This window comes from Lonchura striata, chromosome 4A (assembly GCF_050655825.1).
Source record: "Lonchura striata isolate lonStrDom1 chromosome 4A, ASM5065582v1, whole genome shotgun sequence".
NCBI classification, from domain to species: domain Eukaryota; kingdom Metazoa; phylum Chordata; class Aves; order Passeriformes; family Estrildidae; genus Lonchura; species Lonchura striata.
Genome location: NC_140742.1, coordinates 9,259,205 through 9,275,486, shown reverse-complemented (window position 1 = coordinate 9,275,486; position 16,282 = coordinate 9,259,205).

Below are 16,282 nucleotides of genomic sequence, written 5' to 3'. Positions count from 1 at the left end.
TAGGACACAAAATAGTAGCTTCCAGAAGAAAGAAAAAAAAACTTTACCTATCCTGTACTGTGTCCCAGATTGGTTCTTGGACCTAGTGCTGAAAGCCAACACCTGAGAAAATGCTGCAATCCCAGCAGCCATATGAATCAAGACAAGTAACTTAAATCATGCTGTGCCTCCATCCTCTCATAGGAATAATGCACAGCTGCTTCACTGGGGTAATGCAAAGCTGATTTCATTAGCATTCACAAACTGCTTTCTGCCCAGCAGAGGAAAGTATTAGGGAAATGTTAAGAATCTCTACTGCTGGGCTTCTCTTCTAAACTAGCTCTTTTCATAAGTTATGTTTTACCAAGCATACAAAAATTTCTTAGAACCTTCTTAATCAAGAAAGCAAACATACCCTCATTTGCCAAATGCAGCCTTGTAATTATGTGGAAATGAGGCAGAAACAGCACATACATGCATTAACATTGACATGATCAAGAGATAACAACACCATTAATACATCCTTTTGGAAATGACAGTTTTCAGCCAGACAAACAGTTGGAAAATCACAAGTGGGGCTCATTAAACATTTTCTTTTTCAAAATTAATTAGGCAAAAAAAAAAAAGAAAACACTGCAGTAACTCAAGGAAGAAAAGAAGGCATGATTCTTAAATGCATTAAATACATTCTAAGCTGTCGATCCAAATGGACTTACAGATCCTATGTAGCCAGAGCAGACATTTAATGGACTGTTGAATAGCTATAAACAGCCAGGTGACCTTGTACAAGTTCCTTCACCTGCTTTAGACAGAAAAAAATCTCATTAAAAGCCATTAAAGATAAAAAACACAGGCACCTGAATAATCAGTGCTTGCACCAAGGAATGGTATCGGATCAGTTCAGCAAGCAGCAGAACTGGGCATAGAAACAGAGCAGTACATAAAACAATTGCCATTACAACACAGGTTACTTGAAGGAAAGCACTGTGGAAACACCTGAATCTGTGTTGGATTCAATTTAAAAGTCAGGATAAAATATAACCCACTCTCAGTTTGTAACATTGAAGATATTCCTACTCATACCACAGCATAGACACCAATACAAATTCATAATGTACTGCATATGCTGAATTAATTTCTTTTCTTCTTCTTGTGTTTTCTTTTTTTTTTAATTAGAACAGGTTTATCTTTCCAAGTATCATCTTTCAGCATCACAAGTCACCATTCTAACTCTCATTATTTTCAAATATGTTGACATTCAGAAATAGAGAAACAGTCCCTCTGTTGTTTTACTTCCAAATTCCATTGTATTGTAACCATTTTTTTCCAAAAGTAACATATTTGGTAGATCTTTCTCTGTGCAACACAGAAGACAAAGAACTTTCATTTTAGCAACATTTTAGATTGCATTAGGTTAAACAAATGCAAAGCACTTGGATCACTTTCTAAAACAAATTAAGGCTCCAATATACTTTACTAGATCTGGGAAATACTGGATATTTCTCTAGACTAAAAGCTATATTGCTTCTGTTGGGTGATACTGGTACAGCTCAGGTGCTCAGCTCTTGTATTAGGACCTTCCAGTATCTTTAAAGTTCCAGTTGTGAAGCTTTAATTATCGTTTTGCCACTTCATCATTGAAGATCTGCTACATGTATCACTGTCACAGAACAGAGATGTGACATGGGCAAATAGTACTGATGGGGAGTTCTGGCAAAAAAAAAATCTCCTTAGTTACATTACTAAGCTTTCCCCACAAGGCAAACTCAGCTCAAGCTGCTGCAGTCTTGATTTCTAAATTGTTTGGAATCTGTTTTGATTTTCTGTCTCCTGTTAAATATAATTCTCTTCTGGGTTGTTTTATGCATTGATTTTTGTAATTGCATCCATATTACATTGGGACCCAAATCCACAGTTCTCAAATTCAGGTTACACAGAAAAATTTAGACAAATAATCACAATTTTTTTTAATTAGAGAGATACTTTGCCTCTTTGAGCAAGGTTGGGACTCAGAGTACTTACAGCACCATTTTTCTCCAGTCAAGGATATACACAAGTAAGCAATGGACTGTTGACTTCTTAAGAGAATACTAAAAACTTCTCTCTAGGCTATACTTCGTATGGGAGAAACTTACAGTTTAATGAAGTGAAAGTATTATTTTAAACCACTGTGCTCCAGAGTAGCAATCAGTACTGGCCTGAGAATACAGAGAATCTCCTAAAAAAACTCCCTGCACAGTCTGCATCACTAACACATCACATGGTGACTATTTCCATTTAAATAATCACAAGTGGGGCTGATATTTTTATTTCAAAAAAGTAATTTTTACTGATTTTTATGGCTACTAGGTAAGTTTTAATATGTGTTGATCTCAAAAATACATGTAGAGAAGAGAAACATCATTACCACAGCACAGACCTGGTTTCTATTCCTAGCAAATCATTTAGGGCTTTCTGGGAAATGTAGGGGCAGAGTCAGTCTCCTATTCCTGCTCTCAGCTGTGTTACTTGTGCCAGCAAAGAACCATGCCCAACCTAACCCAGTTGAAACCTCTCTCAGGAAAAGTTTCTCCAGCTACCCTTGTCTTCAACTGGAATGTAGGAAGGCAACAGCTCTGATGATTACAGTTCAAAATTAACTGAGCTTGAGACCCTCCCATTTGTAAGGGGCAAATATTAATAACTACTTTTTGGTGGTTTGCCAGCTGAAGTGACTTGGAGTTTATAGAATTACTTTGTGGGTATGAAATAGAGAATGACATAGAAAAGTTGAGAACCATGAAAATGGATTTTTGTTTTAGATGTTTTGTCTGTTTTACATAAAAGCAATTAAGAATTCTGACTAGCAGCTGATAATTTCTGCTGCTAGAAAATACTATTTCAAAGGCAATGAAATCTTTGTACCCATACACCCTTTCTTCACCCCCTTTACTCAAAGGGTGTAATCTCCTCAGTTCAAATAAATATTTTCAAACATATTTTATGTAGACAATGAAAACATTGGCAAGAGTCTCCTTTCTCTTTCTCCTCTCACCTCCAGTTTCTTCCTGCAATGAATATGCCACAAGACAGATATCCATGGCACTATTCCACTAATACTAAGAAATTTGGTTTCCTTTCTCTCAAAAACCAGCTGATGAGAGCTAATTGCATGACAAATTGCTTTCAAAATAGTCAAGGAATGGCCTGACTGTCTGGGGGCTTGGTTTGGTGGACTTGGGGGGAATGAGGAAGAGCTCCCTTTTCACTCCTCTTCAAGTAAAGCATAATCAACAATGGTTTTCTGATATACTGCTCCCTGTCTAAGTTTACTCATCACATTGACCAAGGAGCCTGGAGTGCTTTAAGTACCTTTACTGTGCTCTCATTTTCATTTCAGAGCCTTCCCCATCATCTCGGATGAAAGGAAGCAGAGGAGTCTCTGTGATGTGCTACTCCGCCATTGTGCTGGCCACTTTGTACATAAGACAGAGTTTTCTATTGCTCCAGCAGAGTGATCATTTCTGTACCTCATTATTTCAAACCCTTTCCACTTCATTATAAAAACACCATTTTCTAGAGCTAAGGTAAGTAACACAATAGCATTTCAAGGCAGCATGAATTAATCAATACAGCCTGCACAGCTGAGAAGTATAATGTCACTCTCACTGGAAGGTGTAGGTTTCATTTCAAGTTGCTCTCCATCCTTCTAATTAAGTACTTTATAACTCAACTTCTACAAAAAGCCTCAGCTCCCAAGTATAAAACCAAACATCTCTGTTGAGAAACAGATGTGAATATAACTAAAGTAGAAACAAAATAACCCTTCTGCAGGAAGAACAAAAAAGAGAAAAAGAAAAAAAAATTAGTCAAACTTGTTAGTCTCTACTCCATCTAGAATAGTTAGGCTTGACCCATATACCCCTGCTATTTTACAGTGTTCTCAAACCTCAGGGTCACTTATTTGATCTGGCAAGAAGAAAGGAAGCAAGGGCCAAGAGAGCTTTCCTACCCATCCTTTTCACTGCCTAACACCTCATCTCATTGTCAAAGAGCACATTTAGCTTGTAGCCTGGCACTCGCTAGAACTCAGAGAGATTTTTATTTCTAGGGCCACTATTGAACCAGGAAGCTGTCAGGGTTTAAGGCTCATGATGCTATTTCAGCTTCACTGAGTGACCCATGTGGGCTCTACATCCAACATTCAGTCCATTAGCTGTACTTAGAAAAATTTGACTTCTGTTCTTGAAAGAGGCTAAAGAGGCTACTGTGCTCCATTGTGTATTGTGAATGGAGATAACTTCCATCACCCACCCAGAGCAAACCAGACCAGTAGGAGCCAGAAGAGCCCTGGCTTAATTGCTGTAGAAGCTGCCTACCAAAATTCTGTACAGCCCCACCAACACAGTCATCCTTTGTCATTCACAGCCCCTCTATCCATGCAACTTGCAACTCAGCCTCTTGAGTTAGGAGAAATGTTTTACAGCAAGAAAGTCAGCCCTGGTCCTTTCTACTTTCAAGACATTATTTTAAGATCTAGAAGAAGCCAGGTTCAGGGAATGTAGTCAAAGAGTAGATCTTTCTAATTGCATTACTAGGAAATGGGAGGAGTAGCACCAGTCCTTCAGAGCAGGAGGAGTTCATCCCTTACTGCAGTACAGCAGTATTGTCATCTTCTCCTTCAGAAGGCTCAGAGGCACTAATTAGGAGTTAGCACTCACCTGTTTGTGTCTTACCATGCTGAGGCAGATCCAGCACACACTTTTACCTCCACTGATCATACAGAAAAAAGCAGAAAAATGGGAAAACATTGATGCCCCTGTTACTCCCAAATCTTTTATCTGTTCTGCAGTCAATCTATAAAGCAAAGACTTTGAAGCAATAGCCAGTTTGTTCATTAACAAGAGGTCTCACCCAAGTTGCTTTTCTTCAGCTGTGTCACGTACAGATCTGGTTTGAAGTCTTGTAGAAGGCACTGCAGAGCTGACAGAGATAGAATAAATGCCTTGAATAAGGAAATGTTGTGCAATTGTTTAATTTACTTTGTGGAAATCCTCCTCACAGACCAAGACTAATACTGTGCCAAGAGCCTTATACATACAACACTGCAGTTCATTCTGGACCATGCTGCTAGTTTTCCACTGTAATTTAATGTATGGGATTTTATCACCAGTCTTTCAAGTGCAGATCTCAAGCAGAACAAAATGGATTTGCTGAACACAGGGCTGATGCTATAGAGATGCTTTTGTTATTGCTAAGCAGGGCTTACACAGAGCCAAGGCCTTTTCTGCTTTCCATACTGGTAAGGACATTCCCCCAGTCCTGACTCTGAGTACTCATCAACCCAGCCTGAGCACAGCATTCTGTAGCAGCGTAAATGGAGGGAAGAGAGCTCAGCATGCAAAGGCTCTCTGCAAGACTGCTCCAACCTGCAGCATGGACACAAGTACCCTGTCTTTGGTTAGCGGGGTCAGGTGCCCAGTTTCTGCCTGGGAAAGGTCAGAGCACAGTGGCATCTCCCACTGTGCTGGGCTGGCCATGTGTACACACAGCCCTATCAGCTCCTGAACAAATGTGCTTTGTTCTGCAAGTGCAGAACAGCAGCTTCTTCAGCTGAGGAAAACGTGCTGGGTTTGCTGTGGAGCTGAAGAACTGCAGACAGGTGCAAATGCTGTTGGTGCCTGCCAGCACATAGAATGGTGACTGCAAATGCACAGCAGTGTCCTCCCACAGAGAGATGGCAGGGTGACACTGCAAAGGCAGAGAACTAGGGTTGGGCTGGTACCAGCACAGTCCACTTGTTCTGAGAACAGCTCACAGAGGGAGAGTCTAAGCCACATCAGGCCTTCTTGTGGCACTCTGAGCAGCTCTGCCCTAAAAATGGGAAGCACCTATCTAGCACATTACTCAACAGGCACACACCAGGCAAGAAAGCTATCCTGCTAGCAGTGCTCTTCCTGATGCTAGACAATATCAGAGCCACTCAGCTGAAATCCAGTTTTAATCCTTTTGCAGAGTGAGTTTACATAAATTCAAAAGAGAGCTCTCTTTTGTTACAGACCTCATCTCCTGAGACAAGGTGAGGCAAGCTAATCAAAAGAGTTATGGTTACTAAAGCACAGGAGAAACTGATGTATTGGGACTGAGTTGGTTTTCTAACTAGAGCTTGGATTCACCTATTTTTCTCAAGCCTGTCTCATCTGTTAAGCTTTCTGAAGTGGTACCAATTCAATGCTAGCTGAGCTGTCAACTTTCCACTATTCCTCCTTCACTTCATGCAGCACCCAAGCCTCTGCACTAAAAACAGTGGTGTCACATGGAGAGAATAGACAGTTTAAGTTTAATGCTCGCTATGACTAAGAGCCATTTATGTTAATAGACATTTTTGTTCTTTGGAATTAATCTTTCTCTGAGGCTCTTTTTTTTTTTTTTTTTTTTTTTTTGTGGCATAAATCAGAACAAATTATTTCCCTTAAAATTTAGAATACTCTTTCTCAGATACTAAGAACAGAGAAAGATAATCAAAAGCAATCCAATTACCATATCCTAATGAACTACCATTTGTCAGCTGAGCCAGGGTGACTATTTCCTTGAACATAGCAGGAAAACATCAGAGAGGCTTGAGGATGGTGATTAAAGGCAGTATGTTTAATTCTGCATTTGCAGGAGGTACTCTCAATCACTTGCATTCAAATCTCCATCAATTGCAATCTCTTGTCCTTATTTGGCATTTTCATTTCAGCCTTTTCCAATTCTCACACTTCCTACTCCAGCCAGTTCCTACTGAATTCCCCACCAGCCTCTGAGTGCTGGACAGAGGCTTTCCTTCATGAACTGCAAAACTTTTCACTTTTCTTTAAAATTAAAAGAGCTTTCTGCTGTGCCACTTCCATGTCCTGTTTTCCACCATCTGTGTTCTGCCCACTCCATCTGAGTGTTCTCCCTGATTCCCTTCTCCAGATCTTGGTTCCCTTTGAACTGCCTTTCTGTTCAAGCAGTTGGGAGAGGAAAAACACACTCCTCTCTTTTCTTTACCATCAGCAGTGCTTCTCCCTCTGCCTGAAAACTGCCAGTGCAGAGTGACCCTGTGTGTTGGGGCAGAGCTGCTCTGGGGGGCACATCCTGGACCTTGGGTAGGTGAGAGAGACAAGAGGAGAACCAGGGTCCCTTGGGCTGCTTCACACCTGCCTCCAGGAGAAGGCAGGTCTCCAAGGGCACATCCCGACAAAAAAGCAGAGCAGCTGGAGCTGGGTGCAGCAAGGAGGGAAGGTCCTGACACCCTGTTTAAAAGGATGAAGAATATCATCACTGTTAGCACGATGGTGTTGCCTTTGTGCTGATATTTGACATAGACCTAATAGACATACTCTCCAAAGCAAAGAACACCCATATTGCAAGCTGACTTCTATAAACTGCATTTCCTGTCCTTGGCTGGCAGTTACAGGAATACTGTCAGAATGTTCATACCAAAAAGTCTAGCCACAAAAGAAAAAAAAAAATTGAAAAAAAAGGGCATTGCCAATGAAAATCTGACCTTTCTCAAACTGACAAGTACTGTAGATGTTGGATGGTTCTGCTCCTAAATACACCTGCAGTAAACCATTAAATATTTCACAGTAAAACTGTCCCATACTGGAAGTTTTGCCCAAGCCTTAAAGGCCACCCATCCTTTAGAGAAGCATTTCCATTCAGCAGAATTACAGAACCACTACAGACAAATAAAACAATTATGTTAGCAGACAGTTAGGTGACCTTCAGGAGAGCATCATCTTCTAAGAAACTTACAGATCTAAAACTCAAAATTAGTGGGGTTAAAAGGCCTCACAGATTTTGTGTCCTTGATTGCTTCCTTTGAGCCAAGTCATGCATGGAGATGAAGCACTGGCCATATTAATTTCCATTAAACTCACTGTCCTGGCTGTATTTCTTACTGATTTGAGTAATTTCTTAGAATTCTTATTTTTTTTTTAGTGATTACAATCTTGTAGGAACCCTGGCCATAGAGTAAAAGGGACCTCATGGATGACTGAAACCAGCCTCCTTTGCTTGAAATAGTGCCATATAATCCCACTCACGAGATTTGCCAACCCAGGTTTTAAATTAGTATCCTGTTGCCTGTGCTCTGTGGATATGGGTTTCCAACATAGTGTCCGGATGCTTAACTGCTTCTGTTGTGGTTTTAGCAAGTTTTATAGAACACTTACAGTCTTCACAGCTCTACCTGCGAAGTACTTCAAAAGATCCTGGTAAGACTTACCACAGTAAACCTGCTGACTCCATAATACAAATTCAAAGTAATTCCAGGTCAAACCTTTAATCAGAGATACCTCTGTAAGCTGCTTCTCACCCTTATTAAAGAGATTTAGGAAACCATGAAGGAGGTCGGAGAGTTACTGCTGTGCCATTTAAAAAGGCTCTGTTAAGATTTGGGTATTTTTATCTTTTAGAAAAAAGCATTTGCAGCTTATAACTCTAAGGAGACAATTATAAGAGCATTCTGAGAGTCTTTTCATTTTAACTATATGGGGAGAAATGGTACAGCAAAGTATGGGAAAGAAAATACATTGCCTAAGCCTTTTTCTTGAATAGGATCCTAACTAGCCATGTCACAGCTGCAGTGAAGTGTCTCATGTTCCTGTGATTTATTACTATAAGGGCCACATCATCTGCCAAAGTGTGCTTGTAAGAAATTAAATGTTTTCCAAAGGAAACTTTCAAATAAGACAGATTTTAGATTTGCATTTTCACCCTGATTAATGTCTGTGAAGCTCCTTTGAAAACTTTTGTATCAAGCACAAATACAAAATTATTTCCAAATGTAGTTTGAATTGGGGAAGGTTTCAGGAAGGAAGCCCAGTTATCCACAGAAAGGGGAGAAGAGACTGTTGACAGAACTGAGAAGGCAGAACAGTACTGAAAGAGAAAGGAAGTGGCAAAGTTCCAACATGCTGAGCTTTGGACCCAATTGCTTTCTAACATGATGAGTTGTTCACAGGCCTGAGTTACTCTGTTACCCTTCCAGCTTGACCGTGGACAATAAGCCTCAAATCAAGTGTAAGTAACAAATTAAGGGCTTAATTTGCAACAGCAGTTGTCCCCAATAGCACCTCCCTATAAACTATGAATACACATTCAAGGAGCACAAGTTACACCACAACAATACCTCAATCCATTTGCTTTAGCACCAACCTGTAAAAGGATGACAAACAACTGTTCAGTCTTCTACTTGCTCCCTTTTCTTCCTTCCAATATAAAACAAGCATTTCACCTAAACTGCTGCAAATTTCCTTGGGGAGACAGGATTGCATTATGATGAAGCCCATCAACTTTGGTTTAGAACTATAAAACACTGGGATCAGGCCAAAAGGGTCCCTCCAGGCATATGGCATGTTTCTCTTCCTGTGCATTATATCTACAGTCTCATTCCAATGCCATGTACCAAAGCCTTCTCCTCATGCAGAGAAGCCAGGTGAACACATGACAACTCACGGAGAACATTTCTGACAGATTCTTTGACAGATGCTCAAGATGTGCTGTTGACAGTATCATTTTAACCTGGTTCAGATTAATAATTAAAACTGATACAGCACTGAGAATCTTCTGCCTTTATACTGATCAGGGAAAAACATGTTCAACTATGAGATGACTAGAATCATTAAAATTCTATTTCAGAGAACTGCTGTTAAGTGATAATTTTGCTCTTCAAATTGGAAGAGAGAATTAATAATTGAATCCAAAGACTTAGTTATATATATTTGGTGGGTTTGTTTCATAATAGAAAGAACAACTTGAGCAGAAATCCATTAAAATTTTTAGTATTCCCATGCTAGTCTGATTCTAAGCTTTTCCATTAAGCAGCACAGTTATAATGGCATTAACTGACTTAAGCAGCAAAACCAGCACATAATTATCACTTTTAATTCAATCTTTCAGCGTGTGAATAGATCACTGACAATTCACATTCCTAAAGAGATTTTTATGTTCTGTCATAGCAGCTTCACCTCCTCTCATCTTGGTATAACTGATCCAAGCTTGTATAATTTTTTTCCCTCAATAAAAATTCCTCAGATTAATGAGTTAGCAAATTTAAACCCAAAGGTGTAGCAATCAGCTATTGCTTTATTTACCTTAAGACAGATGTTTAGATATGAGCAGGAACTAGGGCACAATTGCCCATGTACCAGCACATCAGCATCTTAAACCATGTACATACTCTCCAAATTATGAGTATGTTAGATATTGCACATAATAAAAACAAAAGTCCCACATAAACAGTATGGAAGCTCTAGAGAAATTAGGGGAGAAGAGAGAAGACTATGCAGTGCATAGCATCCCTCCCTTGCCTCTCAGAAAAACCCACTATTTGTTTACTGCCTTGGGACTGCCTTTTCTTGGGAATTAGGAAGTGTGACATATTTGTACCTGCAGCCCTATCCAGCAGTGGCAGTGGCTTGCGCCCTGCCCTCACAAGACTGCTGGGAGGAGCTGCTGGTGAAAACAAACCAAAATGCACTTCCCATCACTGCCACCCTCAGTGCCAGCCCTGCAGGGAGCCAGAAGTAGTAGCGAGTGTTGTAGGCTCAGGGATCTCCAGGGGTGCCCTGGTGCCCCCCCCCATACAACTGTCCCTCTTTCACACCACAGATATTACCATCAAGCTAAGGAGCAGTGGACCCTTTGCATTTTAATATATTTGTTAAAGGACTCTATAAAGGCCAGTAAAAGGCAGAGCACAGGAGTGCTGTGGTTTAGTTGTCAACAGTACTGCTTTTACAAAAATACAGCCCACTCTTTCCAAAGCAAACTGAAAGAAACCAAGCAGTCTTTGTGAGGCAACACAGCACTATCAACATCTGTTTTAAAGACAAATAGGCTGAAATCTAACACATCTCTGATCTCAGATGCAGCAAACTCGGACCTTGTCCACTCTTCTCTCTTTCCCACAGTCTGTGCCACTCCCTGTTCCCATGTGCCTGCTATTGACTGCTTGCATCGCTGCTTCCCCAGAAACCACACAGCCTCCAGACCTGATCACAGTGCTGGTGTGACAGCATCCCCTTCTACACCAAACTAGCTCTCTCTTTCACAGGTCCTCAGCTGGCAGGGAAAGATAAAGCTGTTGTTCTCACACCCCAGGACCAGGCATTTAATGTCTGTGGTCCATCTCTTCTCCATCACAGGTCTACAGGTGCAGTACAGGGCTCTGAGTTCTGCTCTAACGTCATTAGTAATTCCAGTTTGTTGCAAACATGTATCTAGCAGACATTTCTACCTCTACACACACAGTTCAGGAGTCTCCTATTTCAATATTGCTATAAGAAAGCAAATGTCTGCTTGGAGAATCTAATACTTCAAAGCCTCAATTTCCTTAGCAAAATTAAGAGATGTTAATATTTGGTACAAGAAAACATCTTGTGGAAGTTACTAACATATGCTCTATTCCCATTCTTCCTCTTTCTTCTCTCCCCTTTGTGGGTTAATATCAACATAAATTCACAGGTCTTTTCATCTAGTAACAATAGCCACTTACTCACCATAAGCCCTTTTATAAAAAATACCATACCAGAAGCTTTTGTGTCTCTCCAGGCTGCAGGCAGCCAAACAAAGGCAATGTCTAAAATAGATTTTTCTCAGGCACTGGAACAGAATGCATGTTAAGCAAAACACAAGCCTAGCCCTGTGCTCAGGTTCCATAAACTGTCCATAAAAGACATCAAGGCAGCTTCAGAAAGAGCAAAGTTCCCCTCCTGACTTCTCAGTCTTTGTCACTGCTGCTCACAATGGTGCTTGTTACCTACACAAACTGAGACTGCAAAATCATAATTTGAAACCATAATTTTCTGCAGAGTGCCTTTTACAAATAATCCCAGACTGGCAAAACTAAGCTTCTTAAAGATGCTATAAAATTACTTCATCACTGTTTCATACATTTTATTTTAAAGGCCAATTAAGAACTCATACTTTCTAGTAGAGTGCTATTTTCATCTCAACATTTTTTTTTCCTTTGGGATCTTGAAAATAAGATTTCCCTATCTTTGCCTCTTTTTTTTTTTTTTTTGTCTGTTTCTATTTGATCAATGATGATTCATTTTTTTTCTGTGCTTCTAAGAGAGTTGACATTAAAATGCCTAGTTTATATTCTCTTTCTGTAGTACTTTTGCATTGGAGCCAATCACAATTATGTCAGTTCAGCTCTAGCCATTGTCTCTGATAGTTCAAGTCCAGCTGAGTTGCTGGAGCCAGTAGGACATTAGCATTCCCTTGATTGATTTAGCATACTCAGAGAATAACATGGGTTTTGTATTCAGCAACACACATGAAAAACTGAAGAAATTATAAAGCAGTCCAAAGTTCTTTTGGAGTCATATATCTTTTCCTTCTCACATACTTCCCTGTGCTTGATGGCACCATCTAAGTAATGGCTTTTCAATGCCAAGCTGCTCTGGTTTGAAAGCAAAGCCAGTGAGAGACTCCAAGTCAGAAATACAATGTATTAGGAAAAGGGAAAAGAAACAAAATACACGCAATAATACAAAAGAAAAACCACTGACAGGGTCAGAATACAGCTTAACACCCTTTTGGCCAGCATGTTGGTAGCAGTCCAAATTGGAATGGCTGCAGACCTCCTGGAGTGGCAGATGTGGTTCTGTCACAGCAGTGATCCTGTAGAAGGGTGTCGTCTTCCTCTGAAGGTCCAGTGGAAAACCCCAGCTGTTCCTTTTAGGAACCAGTGGAAAGGCTGAGTCTGGTGTCCCAAAAACCCAGACTATATCCAGTTAGGAATGCTTGGCTCCTCCCTCTGGGTGGAGCATCTCACAATGGGATGTTCTAGTTCTTACCAGTCTCACAGTGACATTCAATAGCCCATTATCAGCTGAGGTCTCCCCTGAGAGAGGATTGGTTGTGAAAGAGATAAGGAAAACTGCCCACTTAACAGAAGACAACTGCCATACAGATGGGAAATGGAATATATCTCGCCTTTCAATCTGGGACACAAGCCCTTCCTTGAAAGTGCTCATCATCGATTTCTCAAGGTCAGGATTGAAGGCACTTGTGACAGTATTTCATGTTTGGACTCAGGTGTTTATTATTTCTTATCTAAATTACAGTCTCACTATCGTGAGTTCGGCAGCTTTTTCATTAGCAAGGCACAAAATGGCTAACTAACTCTTGTTACAAGGTCTTTTAAAACTAAACTATCCAATTAAGAAATGACACCCAGATTATTTTCCCTTTTAACCCAATAACTGATCCCCCGAAATCCGCAATGCGGACTTTTCTGTCCAATCACAAAACATCACCCAAACCCATGAAGGAGAAGGAAGAAGGTAAAGAAGAATAACCTGCCTCCACCCTAAAACCTCCATCTTGCTTCATATTTATTTCTACATTCTAAAATCCCAAACTCTAAGTTTTCCACCCTGTGATATTACAGACTTCTAACCAACTACACACCCATAATCCCAGTGCTATTAATCCATTTCAAAAGCCTGTTCCATGACCTCAGGTCAAATGAAGTGTTCTTTTGTGGGTCTGTGCCTTTAAGCACAGAAAGTTTAAAATTCTCAGCACCCAGGATTCCAACACTCAGAAGAAAGAGGAGAGAAAAGCAATTTAAAACTTGCTTAACATAGTTCACCAATTTAACAGATTTCAAGACTAAAATATCATATTATGCATTACCTCCTATAAATATAGGGGAATTTTAACTGTAATTTCCACATTTTGTCCAACAATTGAACACTTTTTCAAAGGTAAATACTTCAATCTGAGTTCTGAAATAAGTATTAAAAATATAACACTTGATGGCTTTAAAACTTTCTTCCCTTGTCCAGTGTCTTACCTTTATGACAAGGTTTTGGTGTTGTATGTGACTCAAGATGCACATGACCTACAAAGAGTTTGTGTCTTTTCAGATTTCAGATTCTTAAAAGTAAAAATAAAGTGAAGAAGGGAATACAGGAGAAAATTTTTCAGAAGAGGTGGCTGAAGTGTGGCTCAGGAATCCATCTGCTTCCAAAAGAAATGCTGAGCCGAGCAGGTGCCTGTGAACGCAATGAAGAAATATGGCTTTATTTTCCTGCCAACTGCAATCTCCACCTCAGTATTTTTGACTTCAAAACAGGGATTCCCAAACTTTTCAACAACAGGACTGAAGACCTCAGCAGATATGCTTGTTCAATTATACACTTTATGGGCTGCATGAAACAATTGGAAGGACCATACTGTAACAGAGCTTAGTTGGCCTCTTCTTAAAAGCCCTTTTCCTGCACCATCTCTGCTGGCTCCAATGGGTGTTCAGCCACTCAAGGTGAGTTTGCAGACTTCAGACCACAACCACACTTGACCCCTGTGACAGGACCTTTCACCTCCTGATACAGCAAAAGCTTATCTCTATTTCCCCCATGGCTAAGCTAGACCAGAATGGCTTGTCTTGGGATTAATTGTCTCAGCTGAAAACACCTTCAGCCAGCAATAAACATCCTTCTTTGAGTGGTGGGAAAGGATAAGCCAGAAATAAGCCACTGGCAGACAAGCACTTTTTACAGCTATAAAAGACCACTATGATTTTCATTAAACCAAAAATCTCCTATACACTCTCTGAGTGTGTAGAGAGTTCCCCTCAATGTGGTGACATTCACATTGAGATACTTCCCTGGGACTCAGAGAAATTAGGAGATTCTTTGCACACCACCATCATTTGTTGGTAAGTGACACTGGCTCCTAATCTATACTATTTCTTTGCTAGCCATAATATAGGTACCTTTATTATTGTGCACTGTATTTCTAACTAGTAGTAGTTCTTTTGTTTATCCTGTGTTATAAGTAAGCCAGTTAAAGCCTTATATCTGTTTTTCCTATGTCTATTCAATAAATAATTCATGTTGTAATAAACCTGATCAGTCATTATTAAGGACTTGCAAGTGAGAGTGGGTTTTGGGGTGCTGGCTGCCTCAATAAAGCTACTTTCTAGTGCCAGAGACCTGAGCAAAGGCAGGGACTTGTCTAAGCTCTCCCCTTTCATTCATAACAACCTCCCTCTTCTGATGCAGTCAAATGGACAGGTAGTATTTGTGCATTTTCCTGTAGATTCAGCATTAGAAATATATGGATGATGCCTCAACATCAGCTGTCCCAGTTCAACCTAACCTTTGCATTTCTTTTAATTCCAACAGTATCTCCTAATTAGGGGGTCTTTCTATATGACATGTAGCTCAACTGGTGTTTTAAGTGCTCAGAAACACCTGCAATAGCTCTCCCTGCCTTCAGCTAGGTGTTCTGAGTGCAACTGCAGGCTCCAGCCCAGCCTCCCTGCTGCACACACACATAACAGGAAGACAGATGGGTCTGGACACTCATTTGTGATCATTAACAAGCAGTGCCTGTAAAAGATGACAACTCATGTGTCAACTGAAACATTTCACATTAATTGGAACAAAGTTCCTATCAAATATATTTCGATAATAGCCAATCTCTCAAGGATATTTTGCACCACACAGCAAGAATATGTTTGATGTCTTTTCTTGGAGGAAAGAAAGAGAGCCAGAAGGCAAATGCAGCTACAGACAGTGAAGAAAGACAAACAGAAAATAACGAAGAAATAGCTCTGTCTGTGGAGATAAGCAGTGAACCATGGAGCCCATCAGCTCTGTGAGCAGTGTAGATCCTGACACAGGTCTGTAGGTTCCAAAGGCTGCTACTTTCCAGAAGGTGGTAGAGACACTATGAAGGATCAGTAGGAAGTAGGAATAAAGTTGCAGCTAACAATCATCTCCTTGGACAGCGAGTCAGTACTCAACGCTGAAATCTGGCAATACTCTCTGAATACAGGAGTGCATGTTTCAATACAAAACTAATGCAAGGGCATTTGCAGTGATCTTAGAGGAGTCAGTTCTCCTGGTTCATTCCTACAATGTGACTGAGCATTTCCCTTGACTTTCCTGACTTAACTTCCATCTTAGGGCTGGCCCTTTCTCGGCTACAAGATTTGGTTACTTCCCAGCCAATGACAGAGTGACTTCAAATACTTATCCCCTGAAGTTCTTAAGAATAGTTTATTGTAGTTAACAATAGGAGTAACAATATTGTAGTTAACAGGAGTACTTGTGTGTCTAAATGAGCTCAAAAATACTTAACAATCATTGTTGTGAGACCTTGTGCATTGCGATGCCATTTTAGTCTTTTTAACACCAAGCAACAACTTCAGAAGCCAGAGAATCTCTCTGGGTTTATAGCATGCTTTCCATGCTGCTTAGACTTTCTCTTCACTGATCTACTGCTGGGTAAAAGCAATGTTGAAAAGACATTAAAGCAACAGTCAAGA